This window comes from Lynx rufus, unplaced genomic scaffold (assembly GCF_022079265.1).
Source record: "Lynx rufus isolate CCGP_SWC_20201006 ecotype Redwood Valley unplaced genomic scaffold, mLynRuf1.p SCAF_20, whole genome shotgun sequence".
NCBI classification, from domain to species: Eukaryota; Metazoa; Chordata; class Mammalia; order Carnivora; family Felidae; genus Lynx; species Lynx rufus.
In genome coordinates this window covers 27697745-27710362 of record NW_025814835.1, presented here as the reverse complement: position 1 = coordinate 27710362, position 12618 = coordinate 27697745, and positions in this window count along the sequence as shown.

The following is a 12618-nucleotide window of genomic DNA, read 5'->3' as shown; positions in this document are numbered from 1 at the left end:
GAAGAGTCCAGTCCAGCATGAAAGGAGCTTAGAAGCTGCCACTCCCACCCGAGCAACAGGAAGAAGGCTGAACAAACTGAAAACCAACCACCCTTCTAGATCCAGCAGAGAAGTAGCATCACAGTGTATAAACTGCTGTCCCCCAAACTGGACAGATGGACGGGCAGATGCAGAGAATCACAACCAACCAGAGCAGGAGCCCAGGAGAGAAATCTTCACGGGAACCAGTACTGGGCCCCGTGTACCCAGTATATATTATGTCTGACTCCCAACAAAAACACTGTAAGGCATACTACAAAACCAAAACAGTTTGAAGAGAGGGCAAGCCCCAGAACCACACTCACACATGGCAGAGATGTTGAAATTATGAGTCCGAGATTTAGAGCAATTTATGATTAATAAGGTAAGGGCTCCAATGAAAAAGAAAACAAATGGGACACCATGCAGGAACAGACATAACACACACAGAAGGATAAAAATTCTAAGAAAGAATAAAAAATAAATTCTAGAAATGAAAAACTGTCACAAAAATCATGCCTTTGATGGGCTCATCAACAGACTGGACATGGCTGAGTAAAGAGCCAGTAACCTCGAAGAAATGTTAGTAAAAACTGCCAGGGGCACCTGGGTGGCTCAGTTGGTTAAGTGTGAGACTTCAGCTCAGGTCATGATCTCACGGTTCGTGGGTTCGAGCCCTGCATTGGGCTCTGTGCTGCCAGCTCGGAGCCTGCTTGGGATTCTCTGTCTCCCTCTCTCTCTGCCCCTTCTCCACTAGTGGTCTCTCGCAAAAATAAACGTTAAAAAAAATTTTTTTTAAACCTCCAAAACTGAAATGGGGAAAAAAAAAAAAAGAACAGAATACCCAAGAACTGTGACATAGCTATAAAGGGATACATATACTTGATGGGAATACCAGAGGTAAAGAAAAAGAGAAGAGAACCAAAGTACTATTTGAAACAATAATCACAGAGAATTTCCCAAAATTAATGAGACACCAAACCACGGATTCAGGAAGCTCTGAGAACACCAAGCAGGATAAATATTTAGAAAATCCACACCAAGCATATTATATTCAAAGTGCAGGAAATCAAAAAGACAGAAAATCTTGCAAGAAGCCAAAGGGAGAAAACATCTTACCTATAGAGGAGCCATGATAAGAATTACATTGGACTTCTCTTCGGAAACCGTGTAAGCAGAAAGAGAGTGGAGTGAAATATTTAAAGTGGTGGGAGAAAACAAACCTACCATCCCAGCATTATCTCCCTAGCAAAATTATCCTTCAAAAGTGAAGGCAAAATAAAGACTGTCTCAGATAAGCAAAAATAAAGGGTATTTGTTAACCATAGCCTTGTCTAGCAAGAGAGGTTAAATGAAATTCTTCAGAAAGAAGGAAAATGATGTCGGTCAGGAACTCGGATCTGCTTAAAGAAAGGAAAAGCATTAGAGGAAGAATAACATGAAAGTAAAAAAAAGCTTTTATTTTTCTTATTCTTATTTGAACAGTTTGTTCAAAATAATGACAGCAACAAAATATTCAGTGATTATAGCTGTGGGTAAATTCAGTGAAGGATAGCAGTATCACTTTTTTTAAAAAGTTTATTTTGAGAGAGAGAGAGAGAAAAAGAGAGAGTGAGTGAGTGGGGGGAGGGGCAGAGAGAGAGAGGAGAGGAGAGAGAGAGAATCCCAAGCAGGCCCCGCACTGTCAACATGGAGCCCAACACAGGGCTTGAACTCATGAACCAGGAAATCATGACCTGAACCAAAATCAAGAGTTGGACACTCAACCGGCTGAGCCCAGGCACCTCAGGACAGCAGTGTCATAAGAGATGAAGGGAGGAATTGGGGACACTCTGTATAAGACACTTATATTACCCATGTAGCAGTATAGTGTTACCTGACAGAGAACAGGGCTTAGTTGTAAATGGATCTTGCAAACTCAAGGGCAACCACTTAAAAAAAAATTTTTTTCAAAAATAAAATTGACATCCTGCAAAGAAAAAAATGGAATATAAAATGCACAAAAAGAGGGGGGAAACACCAAATAACATAGGCAACAGAGAACAAGGAAAAATACGGCACATATTAACCCACCTACATCAAAAATCACTTTAAATGTCAATGGTGTAAATAGACCAATTAAAAGCAGAGACTGTCAGAGTGGATCAAAAAAAAAAAAAATCAAACTATGCTGTCTACCAGAAACCCACTTTATTTATTTTTTTAAGTTTATTTATTTGAGAGAGACAGACACAGCACAAGTAGGGGAGGGGCAGAGAGAGAGAGAGAGGGAGAGAGATGGAGAGAGAGAGGACCCCAAGCAGGCTCAGCGCTGCCAGTGCAGAGCCTGACACGGGACCCAGACTCACGAAACTGCAAGGTCACAACCAGATCGAAACTAAGAGTCTGACACTTAACCGACTGACCCACCCAGGTGTCCCCAGAAACCTACTTTAAATGTAAAGACACAGCTAATAAAAAGTAAAGGGATGGAGAAAGACGTACCATGCTAACACTAACCAAAGATAGCTAGAATAGCTCTATTAACTTCGGAGAAAGCAGAGGTCATAACGAGGAAAGCTATCAGGGATAAAGAGGGGCATTATATGATAACAGAGTCAATTCTTCCATTCGACACAGCAGTCCTTAATGTGTGTGCACTCAATAGTCAAAATATTTCAGGCAAAACCAGATCGAATTTCAAGGAGAAACAGATACATTCACCACACAGTTGGAAATGTCAACACCTATCAGGAATGGGCAGATCCAACAGCACAAAATCACTTAGGATGTAAGGAACTGCACGGCACCATCAACCAGATCGAAGTGACAGCGACAGACTACCTCATCCGCCAACAGCGGAACACACATTCTTCTCAAGCTCACACAGAAATTCATCAAGACTGACCACCTCTGGGCCAGAAAACATACCTTTACAAGCTTAAAAGAGCAGAAAACATATAGTATACTCTCAGACCACAAGAGAATTAAATCAGAAATCAATAACAGAGTAAGCAGAACCTGCCATCCCGCCCCAAATGCTTGGAGATTAGATAGCACACTTCTAAATAACACATGAGCCAAAAATTTCAAGAGAAATTTTAAAATATTTTTAAATAAATGAAAATGAAAGTACAACGTATCAAAATTTATGGGATGTAGCAAATAGCACTGTGTAGGGTAAAATTTATACCAATGGATGTACACATTAGAAAAGAAGAAATATCTAAAATCAATCATCTGAGCTTCCACTCTAGAAAACTAGAAAAAGAGGAACAAATTACATCCAAAGAAACTGGAAGAAATAATAAAAATTAGCGAAGAAATCAATGCAATTAAAAACAGGAAATCAGTGGAGAAAACCAATGAACCACTCCCTCCCCCCCATCGGTAAAACTGATAAACCCATAGTCAGGCTAATTAAGAAAAAAAGGCAGAAGATACAAATAACTGATATCAGAAAGGAAGCCATTTCTGATACCATGGACATTAAAAGGATAATAAAGGAGGGGTGCCTGGGTGGCTCAGTCTGTTAAGCAACTGACTTCAGCTCAGGTCATGATTCGTGGGGTCGTCGGTTCGAGCTCTGTGTTGGGCTCTGTGCTGACAGCTTGGAGCCTGGAGCCTGTTTCAGATTCTGTGTCTACTTCTCTCTCTGCACCTCCCCTGCTCATTTTCTATCTCTCTCTCTCAAAAATAAATAAATATCTAAAAAACTTTTTAAAAAAGGATAATAAAGGAGCACTATGCACAATTCCATGCCCACAAATTTGATAACCTAGATGAAATGAGCCAATAAACTTTAAAATAAAATATATATAATTAAAAATATAAACTACCAAAATTCACACAAGGAGAAATAAATAGTCTGGATGCTAAGCCTATATCTATGAAAGAAACTGAGTCAATAATCATTCAGCTTCCAAAACTGAAAGCACCAGGCCCAGATGGGTTCACAGAATTCCACCAAACACTTAAATAAGAAATGATACCAATTGTCTATAAATTCATCAAAAAACAGAAGCAGAGGGAGTACTTCCTAACTAATTCTAGCAGGCCAGCATTACCCTAATACCAAAAGCAGGCAAAGATATTACAAGAAAACTACAGACCAATCTCTCTCATGAGCCTAGCTGTAAAAACCCTCAACAAAATACACTAAAATCTTGGATTGTTAGTAAATTGTTCTGCAAGTGTTCCACAAGACGAGCAGACATTTGTAGTATTTTAAAATTTGATAAATGATCGATGTCTTGCAACATGAGTAGTATGTGATGCCAAACGTCATATGATCACAACTAAGCCACTGGTTCTTGAAATTTGCTTTGATATACAAGTGCTTTGGATTACAAGCATGTTTCTGGAATGAATGATGCTTCCGTATTAGCCAATCAAGTCCAACAATGTATAAAAAGAATTATCCACGATGACCAACTGGGATTTATTGAGGTATGCAAGGCTACTTCAACATTAAAAAAATCAATTAACGGGGGGGTGGTGGTGCCTGGGTGGCTCAGTCAGTTAAGCGTCCAGCTCCAGCTCAGGTCATTATCTCCTGGCTTGTGGGTTTGAGCCCCGCATCGGGCTCTGTGCTGACAGCTCAGAGCCCGGATCCTGCTTTGGATTCTGTGTCTCCCTCTCTCTCTGCCCTTCCCCTGCTTGCACTCTGTCTCTCTCTCAAAGATAAACAAACATTAAAAAGAAAAGAGAAAATAAATAAATAAATAAGATCAATTAATGGGGCACCTGAGTGGCTCAGTCGGTTAAACTTCCAACTTTGGCTCAGGTCATAATCTCATAGTTCATGAGTTCGAGCCCCACATCGGGCTCTGTGCTGACAGCTTAGAGCCTGGAGCCTGCTTCAGATTCTGTGTCTCCCTCTCTCTCGGCCCCTCCCCCACTCACACTCTGTCTCTCTCTCTCTCTCTCAAAAATAAAATAAACTTAAAACAATCAATTAATGTAATCCATCACATCAACAGGCTAAAGAAGACAAACACATGGTCACATCCATAGATGCAGAAAAAGTATTTCACTAAATCCAAGACCCATTCATGATAAAAATGCTCAGCAAACTAGGAATAGAGAAGGCCTTCCTCAACTTGATGAAGAATATTTACTAAAAATGTACAGTTAACATCATACTTAGTGATCAGAAACTCAAGGCAAGGATGTTAGCTCTTACCACTCCTATTCAGTAGCATACTGGAAGAACCAGCTAAGGCAATAAGATAATAAGGGGTATATAGATTGGGAAGGAAGAAATAAAACTGTCTTTGTTTGCAGATGACATGATTGTTTAGAAAATCCAAAATAATGGACCCAAAACCTCCTGGAACTAATAAGTGATTACAGGAAGGTTCCAGGCTACAAGGTTAATATACAAAAGTCCATTGCTTTCTTATATACCAACAATGAATAATTGAAATTTGAAATAAAAAAACCACAATACTATTAGCACCAAAGGAAAACAATTATTTAGGTATAAATTTAACCAATTATGTATAAAATCTATGTGAATAAAACAACAAAACCCTCATGAAATAAAAGAAGATAAATATATGGATAGATATTCCATGTCTATTTATGTGAATACTCAATATTGTTAAGACGTCAGTTCTTTCCAACTTGATCTATCTATACATTCAACACAATCACAATCAAAATCCCAGTAAGTTGTAGATACTGAAAAATCGATTCTAAAGTTTATATAGAGGCAGATGACCCAGAATAACCAACACAATATTGAAGGAGAAGAACAAAGACTGACACTATCCGACTTCAAGACCTAATACAAATCCACAGTACTCAAGACAGTGTGGTATTGGCCAAAGAACAGGCAAATAGATCAACGGAAGAGAATAAGGAGCCTAGATACAGACCCACACAAATACAGTCAACTGCTCCTTTGCAAAGGAGCAAAGGAAAGTCAACAGAGAAAGGATAATCTTTTCAATACATGGTAGTAGAACAGACATCCACATGAAACAAACAAAACAAAACGAACACCCAGACATAGCTTTACACCCTTTGCAAAAGTTCACTCAAAATGAATCACAGACCTAAATATAAAACACGAGGTATAAAACTTCTAGACGATAACAGGAGAAGATCTGGATGATGTTGGATTGGTCACAATGATTTTTTAGATACAACATGAAAACTATGATCCATGAGAGAAAAAAGAAAATTGCTACATTGGACTTCATTAAAATTAAAAACTTCTGCTCTGCCAAAAAACACTGTAAACAGAATAAGAAGACAAGCCACAGACTGGGGAAAGATATTTGCAAAGCATGTATTTGATAAAGGACTGATTTCTAAAACAAACTCTTAATACTCAATAGTAAGAAAATGAACAACCCAATTAAAACATGGGCAAAAGATCTGAACTGACATCTCACCAAAGAAGATATACAGATGGCAAATAAGCATATGAGATGATACTTAACATCACACATCACTAGGGAATTAAAACAATGAGATACTGCTATATAGCTATTAAAATGGCTAAAATCCAAAACACTGACAGTGTCAAATACTGACAAAGACGTAGAAAACACAGGGACTCAAGTTCATCGCTGGCGGGAATGTAAAATGGTACAGCCACTTTGGAAGGCAGTTTGACAGTTGCTTATGAAACCTGACATACTCTTACCATCAAGCAGAGGAACCCTATATGCTTGTTACTAAGTGAAAGAAGCCAATCTAAAAAGTGTACGTACTGAATGATCCAAAACAATATGACATTCTGAAAAAGGCAACCTATGGAGACAGTAAAAAAGATCAGTGGTTGCCAAGGATGAGGGTGGGGGAGAGGGATAAATGGGGGAGCAAAGCGTGCTCATTTTTGTTTAAAAATGGGCAAAGGATCTGTACAGACACTTCTCCAAAGAAGATATACAAATAACCCCCGAGCATGTGAAAAGATGATCAACATCATTAGAGAAATGTAAATCAAAACCATAATAGGTAACACGTCAAGCCCACTAGGAAGACTATAAATAAAAAAATAATAATAAACAAAAAACAGATGTTAGTGAGGGTATGAAGAAATCAGAGCCCTGATTTCTTTGTCGGGGGGGAATTTAAAATGGTGCAGCCACTTTGGAAAACAGTCAAAATGTTAAACATGGAGTTACTATACGACCCAGCAATTCCACTCCTGGGTATACACCTAAGAGAAACAAAACATGTCCACATTAACACTTGTACACGAATATTCATAGTACCATTATTCATAATAGCCAAAAGACAGGAATAACCCAAATGTCGATCAACTGGTGGATGGATAAACATAGTATGGCACATCTATACAATGGAACATTATTCAGTCATAAAAAGGAATGAAGTAGGACGTGTTACAACATGGATGAATTTTTACATTTGGGGCTAACTGAAAGAAGTCAATCACAAAGGCCACAGATTTGATGTCCAGAATAGGCAAACATATAGACAGAAAGTAGATTAGTGGTTGCCTAGTGCTGGTGTAATGGATCGGAAAATGAGGGTGGCCGATTGCTAATAGGCATGGAGTTACTTTTGTGGGGTGAGAATAATGTTCAAAAATTGACGGTCACACAATTCTGTGAATATACTGGAAACCAATGTTGTACGCTTTAATTGGGTAAACTGTATGGTGTGTGAATTGTATCTGAATAAAGTTGCTACTTAAAAAAAAAAAAACAAAAAACCTACACCAGACACCATCAGGAAACATGTCATCATGCCCACATCTCTGTGAATGTCATCACAGGAAGCCAGAGAATCCCACATCCACCTAGACTGTCATCCCATTAAGACACGGAACATGCCCCAATAACATCTGCCATTACTTCTCGATCCTCCGTCCCCTCCCCTTGGGCACTCTGCAATTCAGGGTCCATCCATCATCAGCAAAATCCCCTAAATTATCATGCATTATCCGAAATTTCCCTTCAATGTCTTGATCTAGTAGAACCCTGTCTCTCCCCTAAGGACCTTACTTATCCTGCAATACTCTTGAGTGGATGGATGTACCTTCTCTTACTCCTCCCAGTGGAAAGACCAATTACTGCATCCAGATGATTCTCCCTTTCCCCTCCCTGAAAATCGCCAGCTCCCACCGTGGGATTATACCACCCCTCCCTGGTGCAGAGTCATCTACAGATCTACAGGTCACTTACCTCACTCCCTGAAGCCAGCCCCTGGCTGAGTGGCTCAGTCCCTCTGTCCCACGCCGTGCCTGTTGTATTTCTTGGTGACCTCAGTATCTGCATGGATGGCCCTTCCAACCCTGGCCTCTCAGTTCCTTCACATCCTCTTCTTTAATAATATTGCCTTTCTCCCCATCCTCAGACCCCTTCTATGAATATACCTCAGCATTAAAGATTGCTGGACTCTTGGGATGCCTGGGTGGCTCAGTCGGTTGAGCGTCCGACTTCGCTCAGGTCATGATCTCATGGTTTGTGAGTTCAAGCCCTGCATCAGGCTCTGTGCTGACAGCTCATAGCCTGGAGCCTGCTTCCGATTCTGTGTCTCCCTCTCTCTCTGTCCTTCTCCCCCTCGCGCTCTCTTTCTCTCAAAAATAAATAAACATTAAAAAAAAATTTTTTTTTAAATGATTGCCAGGCTCTTACCGAAGTGGCCAGTAATCACTGACTTCACTTCCTCTCCTCCACTGCCTCGTGAACCCCTCCAGTAGGCTCTTGTTCTTACCACTCTACTGAAACTGCCTTTGTCAGGGTCCCTGATGCCTTCCACATCACTAAATCCAGTGGCCAGAGCTTTTGCTAGACTTTTTGTCCTTTCTCCCCTGAGAGGTACAGGCATGTGATTTAAGAAACAATCAAATCTCAAACAATTATCATCCCTTGAAACGTCTATTAATGAAGCTTTCATGTTAACGGATTGGCAGCAAATTGAAAGAAAACAAATGCGAGACTAAAAATGTAATTTTTTTCTGGGTGAAACATCCATTTCATCATAATTTCAGGTCTTTCTTTTACAAGGACTATTATTTTTGTATTCAGAAGAGATACACACATCCCGCTCTCTCCTGCTTCCCCACCTGTGAAATCCTTCTCTGATATCGTTCCGCCATGGCTCCCAGGGAGGAGGGGAGGGATGACGAAACCACGACCAAGGCTACCTATCTATCCAGAATCTGTGATTAACATGGGGGACGCTGAAATTCAAGAACTTTGCAAAAGACAATGAAATGCCATATGAACAACAGATTGACAGAATCATTCCACACAACCTGAGATTAACCACTGTTAACTCTTTAATAATGTATAGTAGTTCTAGCAATTTGTTGAAGCTCTTTCCTTAGAGATTTCTATTAGCCAACACTTGCTGTATGGCCTTTTGTTATTGTTAGAGAGGGTCGGGGGAGGGGGGAGCGAGAGAGAGAATCTCAAGCAGGCTCCATGCTCAGCGCAGAGACTAACGCGGGGCTCAATTCCCCGACCGTGACCATGAGATCATGACCCGAGCAGAAATCAAGAGTCGGATGCTCAACTGACTAAGCCACCCAGGTGCCCGCTGTATGGACTTTTGAGAAAACAAAACATTCTGACATCTTAGTTTTTGTCTGGTTGTTTTTTTTTTTTGTTTTTTTTTTTTTTTAATTTTTTTTTTTCAACGTTTATTTATTTTTTGGGGACAGAGAGAGACAGAGCATGAACGGGGGAGGGGCAGAGAGAGAGGGAGACACAGAATCGGAAACAGGCTCCAGGCTCTGAGCCGTCAGCCCAGAGCCCGACGCGGGGCTCGAACTCACGGACCGCAAGATCGTGACCTGGCTGAAGTCGGACGCTTAACCGACTGCGCCACCCAGGCGCCCCTGTCTGGTTGTTTTTAAATCATAATTTAGACACTAATCACTCCAGTCAAACACCACAGGAAAAACTTCAGGTTCCATCACTACCCATCAGCAGAGGTCAAGTGGAAAGCCTAGACTTCTTCTCTCACCCCGGGATGGGTGATTGCTAATGGGCAAAGAGTTCCTTTTGGGGGCGATGATAAAGTTGTAAAAAGGTGTGGTCACACAACTCTGTGAATTTAACAAAAACCAATGAGTTGTACACTTGGAATGAGTGAACTGTGTGGGCTATGTGTTGAATTGTGTCCCCCACAAAAAAAGTTATGCTGGAGTCCTGACCCTCAGTACCTCAAAATGGGGCCTTATTTGGAGATAGAATCTTTACAAGTAATCAAGTTAAAATGAGGCCATTAATGTGGGCCCTAATCCAATATAAATAGTGTCCTTAGGCATGGAGGGGAGACAATGTGAGGTGACATAGGGTGAAGACGGCCACCAATAAGCCAGAGAGAGACCTGGAGTAGATCCTCCTCAGAGCCCTTAGAGAGGGCCAACCCTCCAGACACCCTGACTTCAGACTTACGGCCTCCACATCATGAGAAAATACGTTTCCGTTGTTTAAGTCTCCCCATTTGTGGAACATTTTCACAGCAGCCCTTGCAAACTACAACTATATGTGAATTATGTCTCAATAAACGTTCTACCATAAAACAAACCGTCCGCTACCTACAAGAAACTCACTTCAAAGGTAATGGTATGGGTTGAAAGGAAAACTATTCTAGGCACTTGCAATAGTGTGGTTAAAAAAAACCAAAGATTCTAGCCCTCGTGAAAATTACATTCTAGTGGAGTAGTTGAGTGTAACAAGGAATGTGGGTCAAGTGGCTGGGAAAAGCAGTCAACCAAGCAAGGTCACAGCTACATTTGCATTTCCAGGGCAGAGAGAAGAGGAGGAGTTCCTGAAAAAGTCAGAAATAAGAGTTGTGTTGTCACAAAAACCAAGGAACGGAAGGGACTGTGTCAAATGCAGATGTTGACAAGTCAAGTCCAACTTTGACGATTACATGCACGTTTTGACTTCAGTAAGAATAATTTCAGGAGTGTGATGGCAGCTGAGCTTTCATTGTGTCAACTACTTGCCAGCTCCCTCAAGATGTTATTCCTGTCATTCTTCTGTTGCACGAACTTTACCAAAACCCAACCCTGAATAATAGACTTTACCAATGAGCACTGCTGAAAAGTCCTACAGAAAAATGTATGCCATTGCCAAGTCTATTGTCCATTATAGTTACCATTTGTCACTATATAAAATTGTTACAATATTACTGCTTATATTCCCTGTGCTGTATTTTTCATCCCTAACTTGTAACTGGAACTTTGTGCTTCTTAATCCTCCTCAACTGTATCGTCCATGCCGGCACACCCTCCCCTCTGGCAACCACCAGTTTGTTGTATTTGTTTGTTTTTTGGTTTTTTAGATCCCACATGTGAAATCATATGGTATTTTTCCTTCTCTTCTTTCACTTAGTATAATACCTTCTAGGACCTTCCATGTTGCTGCAAATGTAAGATTTTATAATTTTTATGGCTGCATAATATTGTCGTGTGTGTGTGTGTGTGTGTGTATGTACACACTTTATCCATACATCTATTAAATCTATCTGTTGAAAGTCACTTAGGCTGCTTCCATATCTTGGCTATTATAAATAATGCTACAACAAACATAGATGCGCATATATCTTTTTGAATCCGTGTTCTCATTTTCTTCAAGCAAATACCCACAAGTGGAATTGCTGGATCGTATGGTCTTATTTTTGATTTTTTGAAGATCCTCCATAATGTTTTCCATAGTGGCTGTGCCAATTTACATTCCCATGAACAGTGCACAGAAGTTCCCTTTTCTCCACAGCCTTGCTAACACTTGTTATTTCGATCTCTATTGTCCTTGTATCTCTTGGTTCTCAAAAACATAAAAGCAAAACCATTAGATGAAAACTTCAAACTCTCTGCTATCCAACTGACACACCTGTGTGCATACCCATCCCTCATATGCCTCTGATAGGGATCCCAACTTCTCCCTCTTGCTTAAGAATCTAGATGTACCAATGATCTTGGCCAACCCCTACTGCACCACCCACATTCACCTCTCCCTCTCTACGGACTGCATCCCACTGTCCAGTTAGCACTTAAACAGGAGACTCAAGTTTTTCCCATCTTAAAAAAAAGATTCCCTCAACCATACACGTTTCTGTTGCTAGAGCCTCACCCTGAATCAGAGCCAGCTGCGTTATCTATACTTGCACACTTCATGTCTGTACTTTGCAGTCCTCACCCCACTGCAACCTAGATTTACCCTCATCGTGCCGCTGAAATTGTTCTTGGTGAAATTGGTAGATATGGTCTGGTTGAGAAAACCAGGGAAAGAGAGATTATCATAACTCTTAAATTCTAAAATAGATGCATATTCACTCCTCCCCCACATTGTACGAGGCTACATCTTACTAAAGTCAATGGGATTGAAAGCAAGGGGGCATAGTTTAATTCGGTTTTTGTTTACATGAAGCCGTTACAATCAATTAAGTATAGATTCAATCAAACACGGTGTTTCTGAAATTCATTTTTTTTTAATGGATACTTTTTACATTATAGGAGCTATTAACTCCACCGACTACTCTCTTCTTGAAATACTCTATGGTTTTGGGCTCTCTGGTATCATTCCCGATTTCCTTTCTACCACAGGTGCTTCTTCTCAATCTCCTTGTGTTCCTTTTCTAGAACTTCTCTCACTGACTTCTCTGGTTGGGCTCTTACACCTC